This window comes from Talpa europaea (assembly GCF_964194135.1).
Source record: "Talpa europaea genome assembly, chromosome: 8".
Taxonomy (NCBI): Eukaryota; Metazoa; Chordata; class Mammalia; order Eulipotyphla; family Talpidae; genus Talpa; species Talpa europaea.
Genome location: NC_140075.1, coordinates 14,336,655 through 14,360,766, shown reverse-complemented (window position 1 = coordinate 14,360,766; position 24,112 = coordinate 14,336,655).

Below are 24,112 nucleotides of genomic sequence, written 5' to 3'. Positions count from 1 at the left end.
CATATAAACTGAGCCCAAATTACCCAACTCCAATGAGGAGTGAGTGATTTTAGAGTAATCTGTTATATAGAAGACAATAGATACTGTAGCTAATGCCAAAAACACACTGTAGGGACAGACTGGCCACTGAGAAGGTTCTTTATGATTCGAGCAGACTGGTGGGTAAAGGAGAGTCCTGGAGCCCTTGGTGGCTTTCTCAGGCTTTTACTGAGCTTTTACATGTAGTGCAGCAACCCCACGTACATGGCAAGCAGGGGTGCTGGGGAGCCAGGAGGCCATGAGGCCTCCAAGCCACTGCAAGTCTTCACTCAGCTCTCTAGCTTCTTTCTCTCCTGTTCTTTCTCCTGCCTCTCTCCTGCCTCTGCTTCTCCTGCCCAATATCTCAATACTGCTGCCCATGGCCCACAGAAGTAAACAACACAGCTTACAACAATGTAACAACTGCAGGTGCCCCATCAGGCAGGGCAATCCTAATGGTGGGAGGGCAGAAAAGCCTGAAAATCATTTACCCTACACACACAATTGTTAGGGGGAAAGGATGTCCTGAGCTAATTCCATACAGGCTTTGTGGACTCCACCCCCTTTCCAGACCAAAGCCATCAAGACATTGGGAAAGACAAATACCATCACCACCAAAGGGAAGGTGGCTGGGACCTGAGGGTGGAGTTAAGCAGTCAGGTTTGGTATAAAACCAGACACATGGGCCTTGCGGGGCTCGCTCTCTCACTCGCCTCCTGGCTTCACGGCTCCTGGCTTTCAGCCAGCTCTCAGAGTGCCTTATGGGATTCCAGATCGGTGGATCGGGTAGGACGCATTTAAAACTTTGTCTCCCACTTTTCTCCCTGGGTTGTACATTTCCTCACTTGCCCTTCCCTTGTAAATAAACCTTTTATTAGCCTTTTCTGTTGGCCTGCAGTAGAGTATTGATAAGTCCTTTTAAGCACGCGGGCGACCCACACCACCCCCGTTTTGTATCGGGGCTGCCCTATAACACTATAATGATATTTGAGATAATTGCCAAGGTAAGTTGTAACTAGAAAGTTGGCTAACATTTGAACCATACTACAGTCTGGGTAATGTTGACATTTGAGGAACAACAAAGGTTAAGGTAAATCCAAAAGACCTCACAGAGAAAAATCAAAAGAATTTAGTTTCTCTCTGGATGCTAAGAGAGAAGTGGGGAAATAAACTGATGTGTTAAGCTTAAGATACAGGAAGAGGGGGACTCCCCGGTGGCGCAGCGATTGAGCGCGGGGTTGTGAAGCTGCCTGCAGGCTCTGCAGCGCCAGTTCGATCCCCGGCTGCTCCCCGGCCCAGAGGAGGGTCCCACATGGCGCGCAGACCTCTCCTGCCGCCTGCTGCTCTCCTCAGCAGTGTACTTCGGTCCTTCTGCCTGCTCTGCTCCCCGCTCTGGCTCTGGTGAGTTCTCTCACCCTCCCGCACTTCTGACGGTACCCAGTGCTTGTATAAATAAATAAATAAATCTTAAAAAAAAAAGATACAGGAAGAGGGATGAGTTTTGGATGCAGCTGATGGAAGTTCTAAGGAAGAGCTAGATTGGGTATGGATGAAGTTGATTTTCTTTCTGGACCTGACGAGCTTTTCTTATAGTTTGTGATTCAGAATGCTGAATTTGTAATCAAACATTTACAACACATTTTGGGAACTTATGAAGCAAAAATATATTATTGAGAAAATGAATATAATAAAGATTCCAGCAGAACTTCCAGCCCAGGTGCAATGAACACCACCGCAGGCATAATCAACAAGTTAGCTTACTTATAGCTCCTTCCCTTTCAAGATTCATGGCCACGGCCTCAGCACTCTTATCTACAAGGTCAGACAGCCGGCCAAGCTGGTCTCTGTCTCTCCAAGGCCATCCCCAAATGCCTGCATCTTTCCCCCCTTGCCTATCCCGCCTTGTGTGGGGACTCTGCAGCAATGGTTGTGCCTGCTGAAAAGCGATGTTATCCATGTAACAGATATGGACTCAGTTGGGTATAAATGGAACCCTTGGTCTTTAAACCCATGCTCAGAACTTATGGGGCTACCCAGGTCTGGGACCTCATTCGTGAGTAATAAAGCTTCTCCTGACCTCACATTCCTGAAGTACACTTGTTCTTCCTCTGTCTGGGTAAAAGGCTAGAATTCATTTCTACAACACTTACACTAGTATATGTTAAGAAAAAAATTCCACAAACACACACACCACATATACATAGTTTTGTCCATAACTGAGAAAAAACAGAAATAATTCTTAAAGATTGCAAGAAAATTCCACAAAATGTTTAAATGTTTTGAATAAGTCAATTAAATGTTCTGACACTTTTCCAATAAACTATTTATACTCAAGAATAGCGTTATTGATTAAACATAATGAATTGTATGTGCTTTATACTCACACCTGGATATGGATAGCTGAGTGATGGCAACATAATAATACAATATTTATTTAGATTTATGAGGTCTGATCACTAATATATCAAAGTAGATTGATCATTATCTCTAACATTTTGGTAGAAATTATGATTTAATGTTACATCCTCTGCTTTCATGGAAGGTCAAAATGAGAAACATTAGATGAAGTGGTAGGTCTGATTTTTCCCAAAGAGTTGTTGAATATATAGTCTATTTAAATTAGACATAAATTATATAATGATACTCTGTTTGAGTATAGTCTCAGAAAGAATCCCCTTCTCAAATGAATTTATGTATTCTCCACAGTAGAAAATGAAAATATATTCCCATTTTAGTTTCCAGAAAACTTGGCAACAAATGCATGCCCAACTTTTTCAAGTTTGCTGAACACTGATGCCTGGAGTCATTTAATATCTTGACTTTCATTTAAATTAATTATATTTCATTTTAAGCTTTGAAGTCTTATTGGTCACATTTTTTGATATTAAAGTTGATCAATCTTTCAAAAATTAATTGTTCTACTTCTTGAAATATCATAAAATTTAAATTACATTCCCTACTTCTTTCCCTTTTCATCTACATTGTATTTGGAATTGCCTTATTATATCTCTGCCCTACTTCCAAGCTAGTTGTAAAGTGATTCTTAGCTACACTATTTCTAAGTGTGTGAGGGTGTGAAGCTATGAAACAGTAGTTAATATATTCATTAGGGCCTCCCTGATGGCGCAAGGGGTTAAGCACCACACTATGAAGCAATCTGCAATCTCTGCCGCACGAGTTCGATCCCCGGCCGGCCAGGAAACTACCCACATGGCACAGCAGACCTCTCCTGTCTCATCCGCTGCTCGCCTCAGCAGTGTATTTCAGAAAGTCTGCCTGTTCTGCTCCTCACTCTGTCTCTGGTGAATCCTCTCACCCCCCTGCATCTCTGGCCTATAGCCCAGCTCTTCTATGCATACATAAATTAATCTTTAAATATATATGTATTCATTACTTTGTGCATATTTTGTTAGTTTGCTGTTAAAAATGTATTGAAATACACCATAAATTCAGAATTGTGTACAATTTAATGATATCCACATTACTGGGTTTGTAAATGTGTTTTCTTGAACACATCTGAGTAATTGACATGCAGGATAAGGAGGGAAAATGCTATTAGCATTGTTAGGGGGAAAGGATGTCCTGAGCTAATTCCATGCTGGCTTTGTGGACTCCACCCCCACTCCAGACCAAAGCCATCAGGACACTGGGAAAGACAAATCCCATCACCACCAAAAGGAAGGTTGCTGTGACCTGAGGGTGGAGTTAATCAGCCAGGTTTGGTACAAAATCAGACACGTGGGCCTTGGGGGACCCTTTTTGGCTCTCTGCCAGCTCAGAGCGCTTGGCCAGCTCTCAGAGTGCCATTGGGTTTCCAGGTCAGCAGATTGGGTAAGACGCATTTTCGTCTTTGTTTCCCTATTTTCTCCCTGAGTTGTACACTCCCTCATTTCCCCTTCCCTTGTAAATAAACCTTTTATTAACCTTTGTGTGTGCCTGCAGTGGAGTATTAAGTCCCTTTAAGGGCGAGGGTGGGGACCCACAGCCAGGCAACCCGTTTTATAAGGAGCTGCCCTGTAACAGCATCACTTATGTGTCTCTTTCCCTTCAATAACCAATCTAAAGGGCAATGTTTACCTGGACTTTTAACACCAATCACTAGCATTATGCTGATTAGATTTTGATCATTTAGGGGCATACCTACTTCAAATCTATACTATATCCATATTTCCTTAAGAATTGTAAAAGCCATGCAACACATACCACTGATTTAATCAAACTGCAAATATGGAAAACTACATAGGTATTTTTTTCTTTCTTATTTAGGAGATAAATTGCCTTTTATACCTTTCACTGATTGGTTATAAGTATGACTTAGGGGCAAAATATCAATAGTATAATGTAGCCACACTTTCTTAAGTATTCCCTCCAACAGAGTAAACAAAGCAAAAGAGACCACTATGACCACCAAGAGCAAAGTATCAACCTAAGCAGTTACTTGTAGAGATCCTGGAAGCCATCGCTTACTTGCGAGCTGCCAACGCTACCTCTGGAGGTTGAAGGTTTCTCTTGGATCCTTTCAGGCAGCTACCCTGTTATGAGTCTTTGGACTTTACTTGGGAATAAGTTTTTCTGGATAGGTTTCATTAACTCGCTGGGGTTGATAAGGTCTGATTTAAAAACTGAACTGGATTTTCGGTTGGACTGGTTCTGATTTAGATGCAGGAATGGGTCTGGTGTCTAATTTTAAAAACCGGACTGGATTTCAGACACGACTGTTTTTAACTTCATACACATTTTGAAACGATTACCACAATAAATCTAGTTACCATCCAGTTAACATTTATATAGTTAATCATTTTCTTTCTTATGATGAGGACTTCTAAGATTTCCTCTCTTAGCAACTTCCAAATATGTTAACTATAGTCTACAAGTTTAAGACTAAAAACTTGGATTCTTTTTCTTAGAATGCTAAAGCTGTCATTAATGTAAACAATTGATGTGCAATGAGTAGCATGTAAGATAGCAGTTAATCCAATACAATCCCTCATATAGGAATCTCCTGGTTTCATCCTATTCATTCCTGCAATTACCTCTGAATCTGGCATTCTCACCCCTATGTGCTATCATGGACAATTCAGGTTTCAAGTAAATCTTTCCTCAAATAACTAACTTTTTTTAGGTCTGACTTATCAAGATCTAATTGTCCTTCCCTGTGCCCTGATTATTTCAGGCTTAAACAGCACTTGATTATTTGACTTTTACTACTTATTTTCATCTTCTCTACAGTTATTCTACCTAATCATAGAAAAAATGAAAGTTATATTTAGAAAATAGAAGGAAAACACTCAGTTACACCATGTTTCATAATAAACTAATAGTTTTTTTATCCTGTAAAGAAAAGACAACAAATAATTCTGTAAGTTAACAGCCTTCTTTACAACATATATTTTAATTTGACCTTGTTTCGGTTCTCCCAAATCTAACTTTTTCTCTGCAAGCTGTTCCTCATTGTGCTTTCACATTTATTTGCCAAAATTTTTGGTTTAGGGGCCTCCTCGGTGGCGCAGCGGTTGAGCGCTGGGTTGCAAAGTTGCCCGCAGCCTCTGCAGCACCAGTTCGATCCCCGGCTGCACCCCGGCCACCAGAGGAGGGTCCCACATGGCGCGCAGACCTCTCCTGCCGCCCGCTGCTCCCCTCAGCAGTGTACTTCGGTCCTTCTGCCTGTTCTGCTTGCTGCTCTGGCTCTGGTGAATTCTCTCACCCTCCCGCGCTTCTGACTGTACCCAGTGCTTGTATAAATAAATAAATAGATAGAGAAATAAATAAACAAACAAACAAATAAATAAATAAATAAACAAAAAAAAAAAAACAAGAGTTCTCCTTTAAAAAAAAATTGGTTTAATTGAAAAAAATCACAACTCTATTACCAGGATTTCTATTTAGGAAAGAGAAAATACGTACATAGATCCCAGGGCAAGATGGAAAATAGCAGCATGACACAATACAATCTGGTTGAGAGTCAACGGGATTAAGAGCAGTGGCAAAAAGAAGTGTAGAAAAAGGGGTCTGACTTGGACCTTATACTTGAGAGTTCTGTTATTCCCAAGATTAGAAATAAGCAGTGAAAACTAATCACTACTTCTAAAAATTAAAACAAGGAAATACATGTTCAACTATCAGAAGGTCAATGTCATTGTCCTTTTAAAAGAGGGATGGCAAATTTATAAAAAAGGGTCCTTATTATATAAAGTTTCAGTTGAATACACAAACTCTGCATTTTCTGTAATTTGATAATATAGTTGCATAATTTTAATAATGTCTCAAGTTGATTGCCTTGGAAGATAGATTATGATGTATCTAATTGAGTTCAATGCTTTGATAAATTCTATTAATTTGACTTGCTGATCATTCCAGGTTGAGTAACTGGAGATTTAAAAAGCATCAGAATACCAGTTATTATAGTTTGTTCCAAGATGTATACCACTTCATGTACTGGAGTGTCAAACACTAACCAGGACAAAAGGTCAAAAACACATAGAAGCAATTATTTTCACTTGCACAAGAGTCACTGACAATATGAATGCAACTGCTGTACCTCATCTCTAGCCACACTGTGTTGCAGGGTTATGGTTGTATATCTGAAAAGAAGAATTACCAGATATTTCACACTGTAACGTCTTATACTACCTGATAAGTTATTAAGGAAACCTCATAAATGTCTTCCATGAAAGATATATTGAGCAGTCTATCTTTCATATGGAGTATTTTGGATTGAAATATCTCTGATCTCTGGACAGACTATTAATTATATTACACAGATAATATTTTCCTACTTGCTCCTTAGTGGAAGCTTTTTTTTTTCTAATCAGAGATGTATTATTGAATGACAATTTTTTGAATAGCATATTAAATTATATAAATCTTTGTAAAAGCATACCTTAGAAAAGGCAGCTCTTTCTTCAATGCCAGTTTCATAAAGACACAAGGACAGATTTAATCTTGAAGTTTTAATCAAATCTGTGGGATATTCTTAACCAGCCTTCTTTACTTGTCAAATTATAGTCCTTCTTTACTATTCTTGGAGAGCAAGGTACTTGATTCCTGTGGTTCTTAATTGTCTCTTTCCAAACTTCAAAGGAAAATTAAAGACTTTTCATATCACTTGAGAAATATAAAATGTAGAATAGATTAACTAATAAATATTAATGCCATTAAAAAGTAAACAGAACAACAGGAGTAAAATATTAATTCAGGCTGTGCACCATTTAAATGCCATTTTTTAATGTGTGTTTTAATATGCTGTATAAAGCCATATCACCTGTGAAATGTATTAAACTATGTTCTTATGAGAATCAAAGACATTTTTCCAAATATTCCGACATACTATTTTGTAAGGACTTGGCTTCTCTAACTGTAGTATTACACTATTAGCATAGCTTATGCAAAGGTTACAATCCCAATGTTTGCAACTCTGAATTTTATGATTCTCATGGTCAATGAGAATTCTCAATGGTCAATGAGAAATAACAATGAGAAGAACATAAGGGCAGTGCCATTAATGTATAATTAGATTTTGGCAGCTTCATCCAGATTACTTCCAATATTATATAAAATCACTTGCTGTTTTAGTCAAGATAAATGTTAGGTGGTTTTGTCAATCCAGATATATTTTATTGTATAATTCTTATCTTTTATATTCAGATATATAAATCTATTCATGTCACAGTAGTTTGTAGACCATGAACAAAATAGATGGTTTAATCTTACTAGCTTAGATGTGGGTGAAAATGAGTAATAATGAACAAATTAACAAATACATAATAATGACAGATTCTTTGAAAATAAATAAAAATAAGGTTAGGGGCAGAGAAATAAAGCTAGTTTTACCAATTTTTCATAGATGTTACGTGACTAAATTAAATATAGTATAGTAAGGATTCAAACTGACTAGTTTAGTATCTTACCACCATTAAATAAATGTGTGGGGTCTTTGGATGATTATTTATCCTTCCTAAGGTTGACTTGGCATGTTTATAAAAAAGAAAATAATAACAGAGCCTAACATGCAGGGTTGCTTCAAGTTGAAAGGTCTAAGAAATGGATTATATCAAAACTAATCTGAAAGCACCCTTTTTAAAAAACATCCCTTTAAAGTATCATTTGATCCAACCATGTATCAAGTAGTAGATGACAATATGCATAGCCTAAGTAATTATTCATTGCATGTGGCCCATACTAGGGGTGATGAAGCACAGTTATTGTCTATGGCCTTGGTGTATAACACTCCCTATATAACTTCACACTTCATCTAAGATATTATGTGAAAGGTAAATCCATTCCCACTTCTGTAAAAACAATCTACCAGTAGTCCTTGCTTAGAAATAAATTTCACATTTCTTTCATTGATTTTTACAAAATCAAGAACACCTTGTGAATATTTTCATTTCCATTGTAAATTGTACAAATTAAGCAAAACTATACAGAGAACTCCAAATGTGATCTCAATGCTGGATGCGGACCCTAAAATAAGCAAAGACTGCTCTCAATTTGTAATAAGAGGAGATTATGCATGCTTGACCATCATTCTTACAAAATAATAGGAGAGCTATTTTAATTTCTTGTTCCTTGACCCTTGCTAATATGCTTTTGAAATAGTTCAGAAAACCCTCTTTAGTAAGGAACTTAGGAAGCAATACTGTCAGATGACCAATTGCACGGAAAATTGAAATGGATGGGGAAAAGTGTTTCCACTGAAGGGTTTTGCACCAGAGTGTGGTAATCACCTTGGTAATGTTTGGCTAGTGCCCTTATTTTCTCCATTACCTTCCATCAACTTCCATCATGCTTCACTTCCCTTCCAGGACTGACGATGGGTTTCACTCCTCTCTATACCAATTTCATTTGGTACCAGTCCATTTCACACCATTCCAACACTTCGTTCTCATCAGTTTATGCTCACTGTCTCTTCAAATATATTATAAGTGTGCTATATCACTATTTCATTTTCTCATTCATGTATTCAAATAATCCTCAAAAGTTATGAAGAAAGAGTATATAAAAAAGAACTTAAAATGAGTAGACAAATTTGAAATGTCTGTTAAAATAACAGATCAAATCAAATGTACAAATCAAAAAAAAATTTCACCATTCCTACCTAAATTTAACACTTTAAAATAACGTTATATCAGAACATACGTTGATCGCTTAGACATAAATGCAGACTACACTTTTTATCCCCTATAGTCCAAAGGATATCTGGTAGGGTCTTCCAATCATGAATCCCAAAACAGAAAATATTCTGAATGCTTGAAAGAAAGGCTGGAAGACTGTGTTAAATTTATACTACCAACAAACAAGTTCTATTCACTAAATTGACATATTGATTAAAATCTAATTAGTACCAAAAGTATCTGAGAAATATGTTTGGCTTGAGATTATGAAAAATTAACAAAATACTCCTCATTTCTTTCAATCTTACAGTCTAGAATTAGATTAAAATTATATAAGATATATGTTCCATCTGCATTTACTCATATCTGATTATTAAATGTACTAAGTTCTTGTTTCTTATTTCATGAGTCATTCTTTTAAATTGTCTTTTTTGCCACTATAATATAGTAATGGCAGAGAAATCTGCAGGAGACTGTATTGGAAAACATAGTGCCAATGTAAATGATTGGCAGTGTGTAATGTAAACAATTAGGTAGTAATGATTATCCAAATATCCAGAAATTAATTATATTTCCTAAGTTTACCTATTTTAGGCTTTTCTTCATATGGCTAGCATTAACCTGACACCAGAGTCAAGTAATATCACTATTAAAAAAGAAAAAGTTAATATTTCTGATAACTATAGATGCAAAAATCCTTAACAAAATCCTAGAAAGCCAAATTCAGTAGTACATTAAAGGGATTAAACACCATAATTAATTGAAATTTCTCCCTGAGATGCTAGGATGTTTCAACATATGCAAATCAATAAACATGATGCACCACATTAACAGAATGAAAGATAAAACTCACCTGGTCTTTTCAACAGATGCAGGAAAAGTATTTGACAATATTAAATATCCTTTCATGAAAAAAGATCTCAAAAATTTAGTATAGGAGGAATTACTTCACCATAATAAGGTCCTTATATGACAACTTCACAGCAAACATCTTATTCAATGATATATAAAATGCTATTGATTATTGTAGGTTGATCTTGCATCTGTAACTTTCTTGAATTTGTTTCTTAGTTTTAATATAACAGGGTGTATGTGTGTGTGTGTAATCTTTAGAAATTTCTATAATATATATGTTACATATATTATATATGTATATATGTTATATATATTTTATACACACACACACACACACACACCCCAGATTAAATTATCTGCAAAGACAATTTTATTTCTTCTTGATTTGGATGCTTTTTCATTTCTTTTCCTTATCTAATTTCTCTGGCTATGACTTTCAATACTATGTTGAATACGATTGTTGGAACTGTACACTTTTGTCTTATTCCCAATTTAGAGGGAAAGCTTTTAGGTCTTTACTGTTGAGTTTACTGCTAGTTGCAATGTAAAGTAGTACAGCCACTTTGGAGACAGTTTTGCAGTTTTTAACCAAGCTGAATATGTTCATACCACACAACAAGAAATAACACTCTCAATTATTTACACAACTGATCTGAAACTTATATTGACACAAAAACCTGCATATGAATGTTCTTAGAAGTCTTATTCACAATTGTCAAAAATTGGAAGCAACCAAGATGCCAACGGGTGAATGGATAAAGAAACTGCTATATCAATATAATGGGTCATTATTGAGGGATAAAAGATGAGCTATGAAGACACAAAAATGCATGGATTATTCTTAAACACATTGCAAGTGAAAAAAAAAACAAGACTCAAATGCTACATAGTATATGATTTCAGCTAAAATATGATATTCTGTTAAAAGTAAAACTACCTATACAATGAAAGATCAGTGGTTGTCAGGGTTTTGGGGATGGAAAGAAGGGCTTGAATATATGACGTTCAGGGGAAATTTTAAGATAGTGAAACTACTCCTTAATTTTAACAGTGACTATAGGATCATCTGCATTTGTCTACACCTAATGTATACAAATTAAAAAAAAAATCATTTTGGAGTTTGGAGATTCCAGATGGAATAAAGAATGTGATAAATCAATCTAACTGTGTTAAAATGTATGAAATAACTTCACAGTAGAACTTAGGGAACATATTGCTGGCCTAGTTATTTCTAGAAGTGAATGGAATCTATCAAACTAAAGAGGGAGGGGGGTAGGGGACCATCAACAAAAACTGCAATAATAGTTGATAGAGTTGTTTCCAGTGGAGCAGGGGGTTAACAACTCTAACACTGCATGCATGTAGAACAGAACTGAATAATTAAGAAAATGGATCATAGATGGTTGAAGTTAGGAATCTCACAGAGAAGGAGTTTTTTTTTTAAGATTTATTTATTTATGCGTAACAAGAGCTGGGGTACAGGCCAGAGATGTGGCAGGACTCACCAGAGACAGAGTGGGGAACAGAAAAGGCAGACTCACTGAAATACACTGCTGAGGGGAGCAGTGGGCAAGAAAGGTCTGCTTCACCATGTGGGTTTCTCTTTGGCCGGCTTGGGATCAAACTTGTGCTGCAGAGGCCACGGATTGCTTCATAGTGTGGTGTTTAACTCCTTGAACCACCAGGAAGGCCCCAGAGTAGGAGTTTTAAGGCAAGTGATGAGAGGAGGTTAGAAGTTCACAAAATTTAAAAAACAATAATAACTATAGTTGGCAAGAAATTAAGTCTATCCACAGTTAGATACTATTTTTACATCCTTAAATTGATTTAAAAAAATAAAAGCTGACAATTCCTGCCACTGTAAAAAATGTTGAATATTTGAAACTAATTTCTACAGAGCTAGAGAGTGTACCGTTCTGGAGGGCAATTGGACAAGATCCAGCAAATTTTAACAATACACTAAAAAACTTTTATAAGACAACAATGTGAGATAGATTTAATCTCTTTGATTTCCACTGTAGAACAGATAGAGCAAAAAGGAAAACATAACCAAAAGCACCTAGTGACAACATCAAAAATAAAACTAACTGAAAATGTGTTCCCATAGACACCCAAATACAATGGATGGAGAAAAAAAATCACCTACAGCTTTAAGGCATATATTATATCAGCAGGGGGATGAAAAGTGTGTTTGCAGAATTGAGAAAAAAATCACAAAAGTAGTACTCACGTGACTGGTACTCACTAAAGACTGCAAAAAGCAAATTATTGGAGAATAGTAGCTGTAACTGTCAGAGTTTTGCATATCCAAAATAATTAAAAGATTCTGAAGCAAGTTAGGAAGGGGCTTGGTTAGATGTGCACTAACATAAATTTGTATAGTAAATTATCACTTTATTAGTGACTTAAAATAATGAACATTTGGATCTCACAGTTTCTATGCTTCAGAGTCCGGACATGATTTACTTTGGTCTTCTATTAAATGGTCTCCGAAGAATGCTAGCAAGATGTTGGATAGTCTGTGTTCTCATCTGAACCCTTTTCAGGGTATTCAACTTATTCAAGTTGTTGGGAAAATTCATTGTTTTACAGGTTTAAAACTTAGTACCCTGATTTCATGTTGGCTACCTCCTGGAGATTACCCTAAATCCTTGTCATGTGACCCCCCAGTCCTTCAAAAATGAAACTAGCAAATGCATATTATTTATTCAATGCCAAATGTGAGAGAAAGTCTCTAGGGCAAGTCTGTTAGTAAGAGAGCATTCTAGACAAAGTAGCATAATTTCAGGAATGGCAAATTCATTTATTATGAATAGTCTACTGGTAAGAAGCAAGACACAATCTCTGCTTATTCACAAAATGAAAGGATTCACAAAAGTTAAAAATACTGTGAAATGGGAATTATAGCAGACCACATGCCCTCCACGTCCCTGAAAAGACAAAAGCAAAACTAAGCCACTGAAGCTATTCTTCGGACAGACCATACTGAGAGGAAAAGCAACAATAACAACAACAACAATAACAACAACTGGGCAATACTGATTTCAAATTTGAAGCAAATAAAATAGCAGTGGAAGAAAGGAAAAAGGATGTCTACTTTCATCACTACTATTCAGCAGCACTAGAAGCGCTAGATAGAGCAGTCAGGCCAGAGTGGATATAAAAGGAACTCAAAGAGGAAAAGAAGAACTATAACAATCAGATGAGATGAAAACACCATTAAAAACACTAAGGAGAATGTAAACTGATCTAATCCTATGGAAAGCAGTGTGGAGATTTTTCAAAAGACTAAAAATGGATCGTCCATATGACCCAGCAATCCCACTCCAAGGTATCCATCCCCAAAATGCAAAAACACTAATTCAAAAGGAAATCCACCCTCCCATCTTTATAGAAGTGATATTACAATAGCCACAATATAGAAACAACCTAAATGCCCCAAAACCGATGAGTGGATCAAGAAGATGTGGCATATATACACAATGGAATACTACTCAACAATCAAAAAAGAAAAATATAGGAGTGTTTATATCCTTTCAAATTAGTGTTTTTGCATTCTTTAGATAGATAGGAATGGAATGATTGGATCATATGGTATACCTATATTCAATATTTTGAGAAACTTTCACAATATTTACCATGAGACTGGATCAAATTATATATATATATATATATATAAGGTCTCATTTTTTTCCACACCCTTGCCAATACTTTTGGTATCTGGGATTTGGGGGCATTATCACAGGACTTTTGATATGCAAATTTTGGTTTTTGATATGTAAATATGTAGTATCCATACCATAAGATGCATCTTACATTATTCCCAACTTGAAAAATTTGCAATCATTTTTGAAAACTGAAAATATATGGTACATAGGTAATTTTAACATGCACACAATCAGTTAAACATCTTTGGAAACCATCACAGAGCTTTGATATCAGTTACCTGGATTCTCCCCAAAAATTCCAGCTTGCTCAATTCATTTTGCCCTTTAAAATTTAATGAGAATTGGCTTGAATTATCATCTTATACATAGCCAGCATTTCCAAATTCTTATTTTTGCTGAGCTTTCCAAGCCCATTCTCTTCATGTTTTAACTCTCCTGTATATTTTAACATACTAGATATTTCACTACCACTTTTCTTCCTAGTATGCCACTGACACAATTACAAGAACTTCATTATATTTAGATATGAGCAATCCAAAATGTACTCGATAGGACTCTGTTATGTAGTTCTATTGTTTAAATCGTCTACAATGATAATGAAGGCCTGGTTTGATAGAACACTTACACAAAGTCACATCAACTTCTTGTAAGATGATCAGGTACAGAAAAAATTCCACCTAGGAACAACAAAATGTATGAAGACATAGAGTTCACTGATTTTTCCTTTAGGATTAAGCAACATATAAATAACATAGAAAGCTAAGATAGATATGGCTGGTAGTGAAAAGTCCTGAAAACTACATATAATCATAGACTATGGCCTCAAAAAAAAAAAAAAAGTGGGCAGAAACCTTTCTTCTGGATTCCTTACTTCACGACATCTGGTCCATTTCTCATTGTGGCATGTTTTTCTCTGTGTGATCTCCACCTTGTGTCATTTCAAGAATTTCAAGCTTTTAATAATGCTTCCATGCATAACATTTTGCCACACATTCAGAATTTTTTTAAAAAGTTGATGCATACTTCCAGGACATTTTGCATTTACCATGTATTATTTCTTTAATATGTGATGCCACAGGATGAACATATTTACTTTGGTCAGTGATATAATGAGAGAATGCTTCTGCACCCTAAAAAATAGATAATACAATCAATGACCTATTTTGAATTAAGACAGAAAGTTTATGTCAGAATTTATACATTTGAAATTAGCTACAAAACTTTAATAAATGAAGCAAAGCAATATTTGTTACAGGTTGGATTTTGTTCCTGTAAAATTTCATTGTTGAAGACCTAATCACCAGGATCTCATTAGTATATAGAGTCATTGCACATAAAATTAGTTATGTTATGATGGGGTCATGAAAATGAATTGAATTCCAATTTATCTGGTGTTCAGATAAAAAGGAGAAATTTTGACAAAGATAGACACATACATCTGCAGAACCCTATTGAAGACTGAGGTTGTACTGGCAAAGCTTAGGAATTACCAAAAACTGGGAGAGAGACCTGGATCAGATCCTGCCCTAACAACCTCAGAGGGAGCACGAGCTTGCTGATAATTTGATCTTGAACATCTGGCCTCTGGAACTGTGAGACAACATATTTCTGTTGTTTAGGCAACTCTGTTTAAAGTGTTAATGCTCTGTTAATGCACTGAATTTAAGAAAATAAACATTTTGTAAAAATAAAAAGAATCAGGCCTCCCTGGTGGTGCAGGGGTTAGTCAGAGCTATCACCGCCACAGCCTGAGTTCGATCCCCGACCAGGGAGCTATCCCATATGTGGTACAGCAGACCTCTCCTGTCTTGCCTGCTGCTTCCCTCAGCAGTGTATTTCAGTAAATCTGTCTGTCGAGCTCCCCACTCTGTCTCTGGTGCATTCTCTCACCCCCCACCTCTGGCCTACACCCCAGTTCTTGCATGCATAAATTAATAAAAATAAATCTTTTAAAAAATCAAGCTTAATAAAATATGTGTATAACCTATAACTCTACATGCCATTCTATGGAAAATTAATATTCTCAAGTAAAAAAAACTACCTAAGTTGATCATGTTCCCTTAACCATGATAAACACAAGCCTGGGTTTGCAGGGTAGTGTGTAGAGAAATAAAAATGATCAAGTTACCATTTTTCTGGCCTTGTCCATCATGGCTTATTTCTATCAATCCCCTTCCCCCAAATCCATTCTCCCTTCTATCATAGTAAAATATTTTTTAAATGCACTTGACTTCCAAGCTATAAGAAATACTTCCAGCTAGACGTGGCATGTGATTAAGTAGAATCAGGGTATTAGAGTGAGGTGAACAGCCCCCCTTTATTGTGCTTGTTCTCCATTTCACATTTTTCTACTCTAATCTGCTATAATGTTAATGTGATGATTGAGGTTAACACCCCATCTGCTATGAAACAATGAGAAAGAAAAAGATCAAAGCAATTAGAACTTCATAAATAGCTGATAGCAATATGATACTGGTGAAGCCATATGGGAAAACTCTGCTGATATCATGGAACAGAGCCCATCTATATACCCCATATCCTGTCTCATGAAAGACAAATGCCAAGTCTACTTTTCCCAAGCAGGGACTTTTTTTAGTAGGAGACTAGTTTGTAACCCAAGTTATACAGTAATAAAACTTGTAAATTGGTTAAAAATGAAAATAATCATATTTCATAAAAGAAAAACAGTAGAAACCATATGCCACATGATATTTTAACTGTGACTCTACTCTTGGAGCCACAACCTCACCTTCCCTCTTTTAGTCTTCTCAGACACTAGTAAATTTCGGTAAAAAATAAAATTTTATAGGTGTGTGTGTGTGTGTGTATACATACATATATATGTATCTATCTATATATATATACACACACACATATGCATACACACATATAAAGTATAAGGCATCAAAATTGTGAATCCATTTCCTGAGAAGAAATAACGTCCTCAGTATGCTGGACCTGAGAACTCAAAACAATAATGTAATAACAAATACTTTAAAATCTACAATATTGGTACTGGTCTGTAGGGTCCTATATGAATGTTTTGATTTGAATCATTGTAGCAGTTGAAAGTTGCTACACAGTGTCTCTTTCATCCTTTTACTTATCAGTCTAAAGCATGCTCAGATTTCCTGGTTTGTGCCAGATAATTATAAAAAATATTTAAAAGAATTCGATAATTTCAATCTGTAACTTCTGCACTAATTCAACTACTTCCATGCATAGATAATTGTTTTATTACTAAGCCCTCTACTAGTGTCTCTCAGTTACATGTACAAGTATCCTAATTATATTAAATATGCTTCATTAATGCATCATTCAACATGAAGTAATAATTAAGTATCTAATAAATTCCTATTAATAGAGAAAACCTGTAATTATAATGATAATGAGCTATTCTCCAAGTAGTTCAAGCCATATCGCCTGTATTTTTAAATGTATCAAATTTAAGATTTATAGCCATTTCAGGAATTGGACAGACACTTTTTTATCTCCTTGTTTGCATGCCATCATTACACCCAGAAATATATCAAAACATAAATTGCTTTTTCTGTACAGAAAGACAAACATGAATGCATTGATCATTTCAAATGCTATGATCCCCCTTCTTGTTATGATCCTCCCTCATAAACATTACTCCAAGCTGAGTTCCTATAGATGCCTTCGTATGGATATTATTTCAAATGATAGCTTTACATAATACTTCTTTGTCTATGGTCTCCTATTCAAATGCATTTGTAGAATCGAGAGACATGCATAAAAACAACAATTTTTCAAATCTCTGATTCCAAAATATAAAAGCCCATTTTCTGTCTATTCCACAGTATCATGTCCTACTAAAATGTCATTATGATGATCTAAATAAATGATAAGTAACATCAAAATTGCTATCCATTGATGACAAAAGAACTCATAAATGCATGTACATATATGCAGATAGATCAAATTATAAACATTTCAAAATAAATCAAATACTATAGAATTTCTATCACTCAGCAGTTAGCAGATGGATTTTTCCCTGACTGTGGAACTAACACATTTGTTATAAATGTAATTTAAAAGTTCTACGTTTAAATGTACCTTCTGTGTGAATGGAAAGCTCACTCTGGAGTAAATTATTTGATATTTTATTTCCACAAATTATCTTGATGTCCTTTATCTCTTCATTTTGTTTGTCCAACTTGTAAAAGCATACACAATGTCACATTTTATTAGTAGAGGGCTTAGTGGCTTAGTAATAAAATGATTATCTAATAATATCTATAAATATATTTAGAGATGTACAAAAATAATGTTTCATATAAATATGAATCACATAGAAAATAAAACATAATATTTAGCATATCATTTTGAGCTCAATTTTAACAACTTTTTAATAAAAGTTCTGATTGAATTATGTTACAGTCATCTTAGGTTTTTGTTTTGGAATTTTGTCAGTTTTCAACTGTACTCTACAAAGTCCCCAGAATTGGACTGGAATCATCTGAAGTCATCCTGAGAACATGCAGAACAGGTAGGGGACATGTGGCCTGGCCTCCTCAGTCAGTGCTCTCTCTGTATGCACCTTTCTGTACAGTGATGTCAGCTGAACCCGATTTCTTATATGCCAATTTGGGGCTCTTCAAAGATATGTCCAAGTGAGAGACAAATAGAAGTCTTGGGAGTGATATAGTTCCACTATCATCATCATATGTTATATTGGTCAAGGTAGCTGCAAAGTCTATCAATTGAAAGGATAGAAAATATAGAATTTATGTCTGAAGAGTACTGATATGATATTATATGAGCAAGTGCGATAAAAGATCATACACTTACACACACTTCTTTAGAAAATACCATCTGCCTCAAGCTCTGAAGTGAGAAAGGTACATGACAAAAAAAAAAACAATAATACTATGAATGCAACCCAACCTAAAGGAGAAAACCAACCAGAAGTTTGAGATAAGCTATAGATCACTGAGGAAAGTCACAAACTGAAACTATGGAGGATTGAGGGGATTTAAATAGCACCAATTTGATGAAAAGTTGCCCAGATTTAGCTGAGAAACATAACACCAAGTACTGATTCTATTACCAAAGGAACTAAGTTTCTCAAAGAGGAACCAGTATGAAAGAACAATGGACCCACAGCCTGGAGTTAAAAAAAAAAAAATTCCTACCTTAAAGGACTGAGTCTCTCATAGGTTTGAATTAATGGGGAGAGAACGATGTCTTCATTTAAAATTCTGTAAGGGGAAAAATGACTCTGCCTAAGATATCAATATCTACTATGTTACAGTAATCATACAATAATTATATAGAGGTTTAGAGTGACATTTGTTTCAGTTTAGTACACTAAGGAATTTTCTTCTATTCATGAGATTTAAAAAGCTTTCCTTTTCTCGGTCTCTCCTGACTATTTATTGAACCTGTATATTTCATCTTGCTCACTTTTTACAGAACCTTCTCTGATCAGGTTCTTTCTCTTGTCACCTTCCTTGCTGCATCTGTGACTTCAGAACTGACATTCTGTAAGGGCTTTTTGTCCTGGGGCCTCCCTAGCGGCTGAAGGGGCAAAGCTTCAGCACTGTGAAGCTATCTGCAGCTACTGAGGCATGAGTTTGATCCCTGCCAGGGGGAGGTGACCCACTTGGAGCAGCAGACTAATCCTGTCTAGCCCACTGCTTCCCTCAGCAGTGTATTTCAGACGATCCACCCCTGTTCTGTTTCCCACTCTGTCGCTGGTGAATCCTCTCATCCCCTGCACCTTTGGCCTACACCCCAGCTTTTGTATGCATAAGTGAATAAATCTTTATATAAAAAAGAGCTTTTTGTCCTATGACCACACAGCCAGACCAGTTCACCCTTAAGACCCTAAGTCCAGCCCTAATTACTAGACTCTTTCTGTACAAAGTTACTCCTGAGTTCTTGTTTTGAGTATGGCTGACCAGAAGTTTATAAAACACATCATTTAAGTAATTTCATTAAATTATTTCTCTCATAACGTTTAGACTCTATATAAATGCCTTTGCTTTAAAGCCAGGAAGGGCTTCTGTTTGCTTGAAGTCATATAGCATGTTAACAATAGCATGATGAAAATTCAGATATTCTAATCCTATACACCACACAGATCATTTGGGTATTATAATCCCTGTTAAACCTTTAGAAATCCAGAGTGTCAATATTAATACCTGAATTTTTCAAGTAAATCTGAATTTCACACATCTTTCTTCTCAAACTTGAGATTTAATTTGCGCATTCATTAATTTAATATATGCTGGTCAGTTCTGCAAATGTTTTAGATGCATTGACCATTTAGTTATGACAGCAACATGATGAGGAAGGTAAATATGATCTTAGGGAAGAGTAAGGCGAAAACCTAGACAGTTTGTCTCCACAATTAATGTTTTTAACTATGATATAATAATATTGTTTATAAAATCCGAAGTCTCCTTATATAATGGTAATGAAGAGTTTTCTATACATTACCAAAGAAAGAAGAATCAAAGTGGAAATGTTTAAACAAAGGCAAATTTTAAATAGATTATTAAATTGTTAAGTTGCCTGTTGATATATTTCTTACAAGACTATTAGTCATAAAATTATTTCTTTTCAGTTGTATTTCTATTGCGTTTAAGATTAAAATGTATGTGATAAGGTGAAAACAAGCACGATATATGATTTTTATACTGATACCAAAAAAGATACTTTTGTTTATTAGTACTTAAAGTAAAATGTCTAGAGCAGCAATTCACAAATCTCAATCATTTTTATATCAAAAATTGTTTCTTTAAAGTAAATGGGAATTCATTAATTTTGAAAGATTAAATATGATTGCTTTATAGATTTCAATAATTTGAAGTTATTAAATTATAATAACATGAATTATTCAATATTTACAAAACTATCAAAATTTCAAAATGATCTACACAGTTTAAGAAAAGTAATGCCATCCATTGCTAATCAAATATGTTGTTCCCATTCTAGTAATTATTGCAATTTATAGAAACCTAGTAAATACATGGACAAAACCCTTAATTTAAATAATTTTGTTGGAGAAGAATGTGGATAGAAGGGGACACTTACACACTCATGGTGGCAATGTAAATTGGTACAACCTTGATTGGAAGCAGTATGGAGATTCCTCAAAAAATTAAAAATTGACATTTTAAATGATCCACTTCTGGGCATTTACCCAAAACCCACAAAAACACTAATTCAAGGAGATATATTCACCCCCATGTATATGACAGCACTGTTTACAGTAGAAACAACATAAGTGTCCATCAACTGATGAATGGGTAAAGAAGACCTGGTATATATACACAACAGAACAATATTCAGCTATAAAAAAGATGAAATCCTGCCATTTGCAACAACATGGATAGTCCAGGAGGGAATTGTGTTTAGTGAAATAAATCAGACAGAGCAAGACAAATACCATATGATTTCAATCATATGTGAAATATAGTGAAAACAAACAGATGAACTAAATAAAATAAAATAAAATAAATTTTGGATTTTTTAAGGCCAATTAGTGGTTACTGGAAAAGAAGAGGGTGGATAAATTTGGAAAAGGGGGTAACGATAAAGTGAAGGATCGATTTGGACTTATAGTGAACTTAATGCAATACATATACACAGGTTGATTCTTAACAATAAACAGTGTCATAATTTATTGCTCTTCAATAAAAATAAATAAATAAAACAACTTTAGATTTTAAAAATACATTTCATTTTTTTGTATATTTTTTAAAGATTTATTTATTTATTTATACAAGAACTAGGGTACAGGCCAGATGCGTGGGGGGGTGAGAGGATTCACCAGGGACAGAGTGGGGAGCCGAACAGGCAGACTGATGAAATACACTGCTGAGGGGAGCAGCGAGCAAGACAGGAGAGGTCTGCCGCACCTTGTGGGACCCTTGCCGGCCTGCTAGGATTGAACCAACGCTGCAGAGGCTGCGGACAGCTTCACAGCGTTTAACCACCTGCGCCACCAGGGGAGGCCCCATTTCATTGTTCTTAAAACCTATAATGTGGTGATTACAAACTAATGCTTATACTGACTCTTTCTTGAGTATTTAGACAACATACTTTTATTGCATTCAAGTTTTCTTCATGTCAAATAATTCAGAGTTGATTTAAGTTTGCTCTTTTTTTTCTGTTTTAAATGTGAAACACCTAATCACCTTATAGGCTGTATCAATTGTTTCCTGTGTTCTTTCTTATATATTATGTACATCACATCTTTTTTATCAAGGAGCTCTGGGCTATTGACAAACTCAAGTGGAAATTAAATAGGTTCCTTATCCCTCCATAAAAGGAGTCAGATTAAGTGTACTGTTTTTTTTTTTTTTTATACAAGGTACTAAAACATTAATGAAATGTTCACCTGTGTACCATTGGGTAAGTTATCTATCATGATAACCTTGCCCAAGTAGATGCCATGGTTGAATCACTACTTTCTTCTGTATCTTATAGATCATATCTGTATTAAAATCAGAAAGTACATTTCACCTTTGTTTCTCTTGCTCCCTAAAGAGAATAGATAGATGACAGGTAGATAGATAGATACAGGTAGAGATATAGACATGGAAAGATACAGAGATGGAAGTAATGAATTCTAGTGATTACCACCCAAGCATATTTTTTAAGATCTTAGAAATAGTACTGTCTACTGGGCACACTCAGGAGACAGACTTAGAAACAGGAAAACAGTTTACACAAGATAAATTTACTTGAACAGCCTTATTTACTTAAAGACATTTGTAGCATCTTGACTACTTTCTGCCAGTTTGCCAGATTAATGATTAAAATTGTTTGCTGTTCTAAGAAAGACCTAATCTAGAATAACTTGAAAATATACATGTAGGTGCCTCCCTGGTGGTGCAAGGGGTTAAGACACAGCACCATGAAGATATCCTCAGCCACTGCAGCTCAAGTTCGATCCCCGGCCAAGGGGTGACCCACATGGTGCAGCAGACCTCTCCTGCTTCATCCACTGCTCTCCTCAGCAGTGTATTTCAGTACATCTTCCTGCTCTGTTCCCCACTCTGTCTCTGGTGGATCCTCTCAACCCCCGCATCTCTGGCCTGCACCCCAGCTCTTGTATGCATAAATAAATAAATCTTTAAAAAAGAAAATATACATATATTTGTAATTTCAGTCCAAATTAATATTACATAATTTTGTCTTTGGAAGCAGCCTCAGAATGTTACTGAAATCTAGTCCACAGTGTTGTCAGAGCTGCTACAGTTACAAAGAGATCCCCAAATCTCAGTGGCCTGCAACAAAAGCATTTACTTCATTCTTCATGATCAAAACATTATTCATCTTCTTCATAGACTGTGAGTTAATTGTGTCTACTCAATATAGAGTCTCATTCCAGGGCCAAGATTTAAGGAGAAGTCATTATCTGGGACCTTCTGCTCTGTTGGCAGAGGACAGAAATGCAAAATCTAAACTAAAATGGGCCCCCCCAGTGGTGCAGCTGGTTGAGCATAGCACAGTGAAGCTGTCCACAGCCTCTGCAGCATCGGTTCAATTCCCAGTTGGCCAGGGAGAAATCCACATAGCACAGCAGACCTCTCCTGCCTTGCCTGCTGCTCCCCTTAGCAGTGTCTTCAGTCCGCCTGCCTGTTCTGCTCCCGTCTCTGTCTCTGGTGAATTCTCTCACCCTCTTGCACCTCTGGCCTGTACCCCAGTTCTTGTATAAATAAATAAATCTTAAAAAAATTCTAAACTGAAACATTAATCACATTAAATGTTTTTACTTACATGTGGTACAATTTAGACTTTGCCACTTTCATTTAACAAAAGTTTTCAAGCCTGACAATAAGGTAAGGAGACATGGCTAGGATGTTGATATGTACTTCTCTAATGGGGAGTAAACAAATAACTTTGTTAAAAATACAATATTCAAAAAGGATGTCAAATAGTGCAACTGTTCCAGATTGCAAATTTGGCATGGTAATTTGACAGCCCCAACACTTGTTGAAAAGTGATTCTAGTTAGAAGTTGGACTAAACTATGTATGTGTAGGTGGGTGTAACTAAGCATATTGGTTCCTCTTGTAACACAAGTCCCTTCGATAAAGAAATTCAGTATTTTAAGGAAGGAAGGAAGGGGGGTGCTGCTACAACAGATAGATATTTAACAAAAATTGACAAAGAAAGCAGATAAAGCAATTCAGATAAACCTGAGCTCTCTGATTTTTCCATATATTCACATTCCTATTCTTTGGGTCTCTCCCTTCCCCTATCAATCCTTTAAATTTAAAATAAGGTGTTTTTTGAGGCTGTGGATTTGACTAACGTTGCAATTTGTAAGCCTACGGAATCAAACTTTCTCTTTTTGTTGTGCTTTTATGGTGCTCCAGATTCACTTATATGAGATTACTGAAAATAATAAGATAAAATCTGTGTCATAGGATAAAAATTTCAAATTAGAAACATAAAATTGTCATTCTCTTTATCA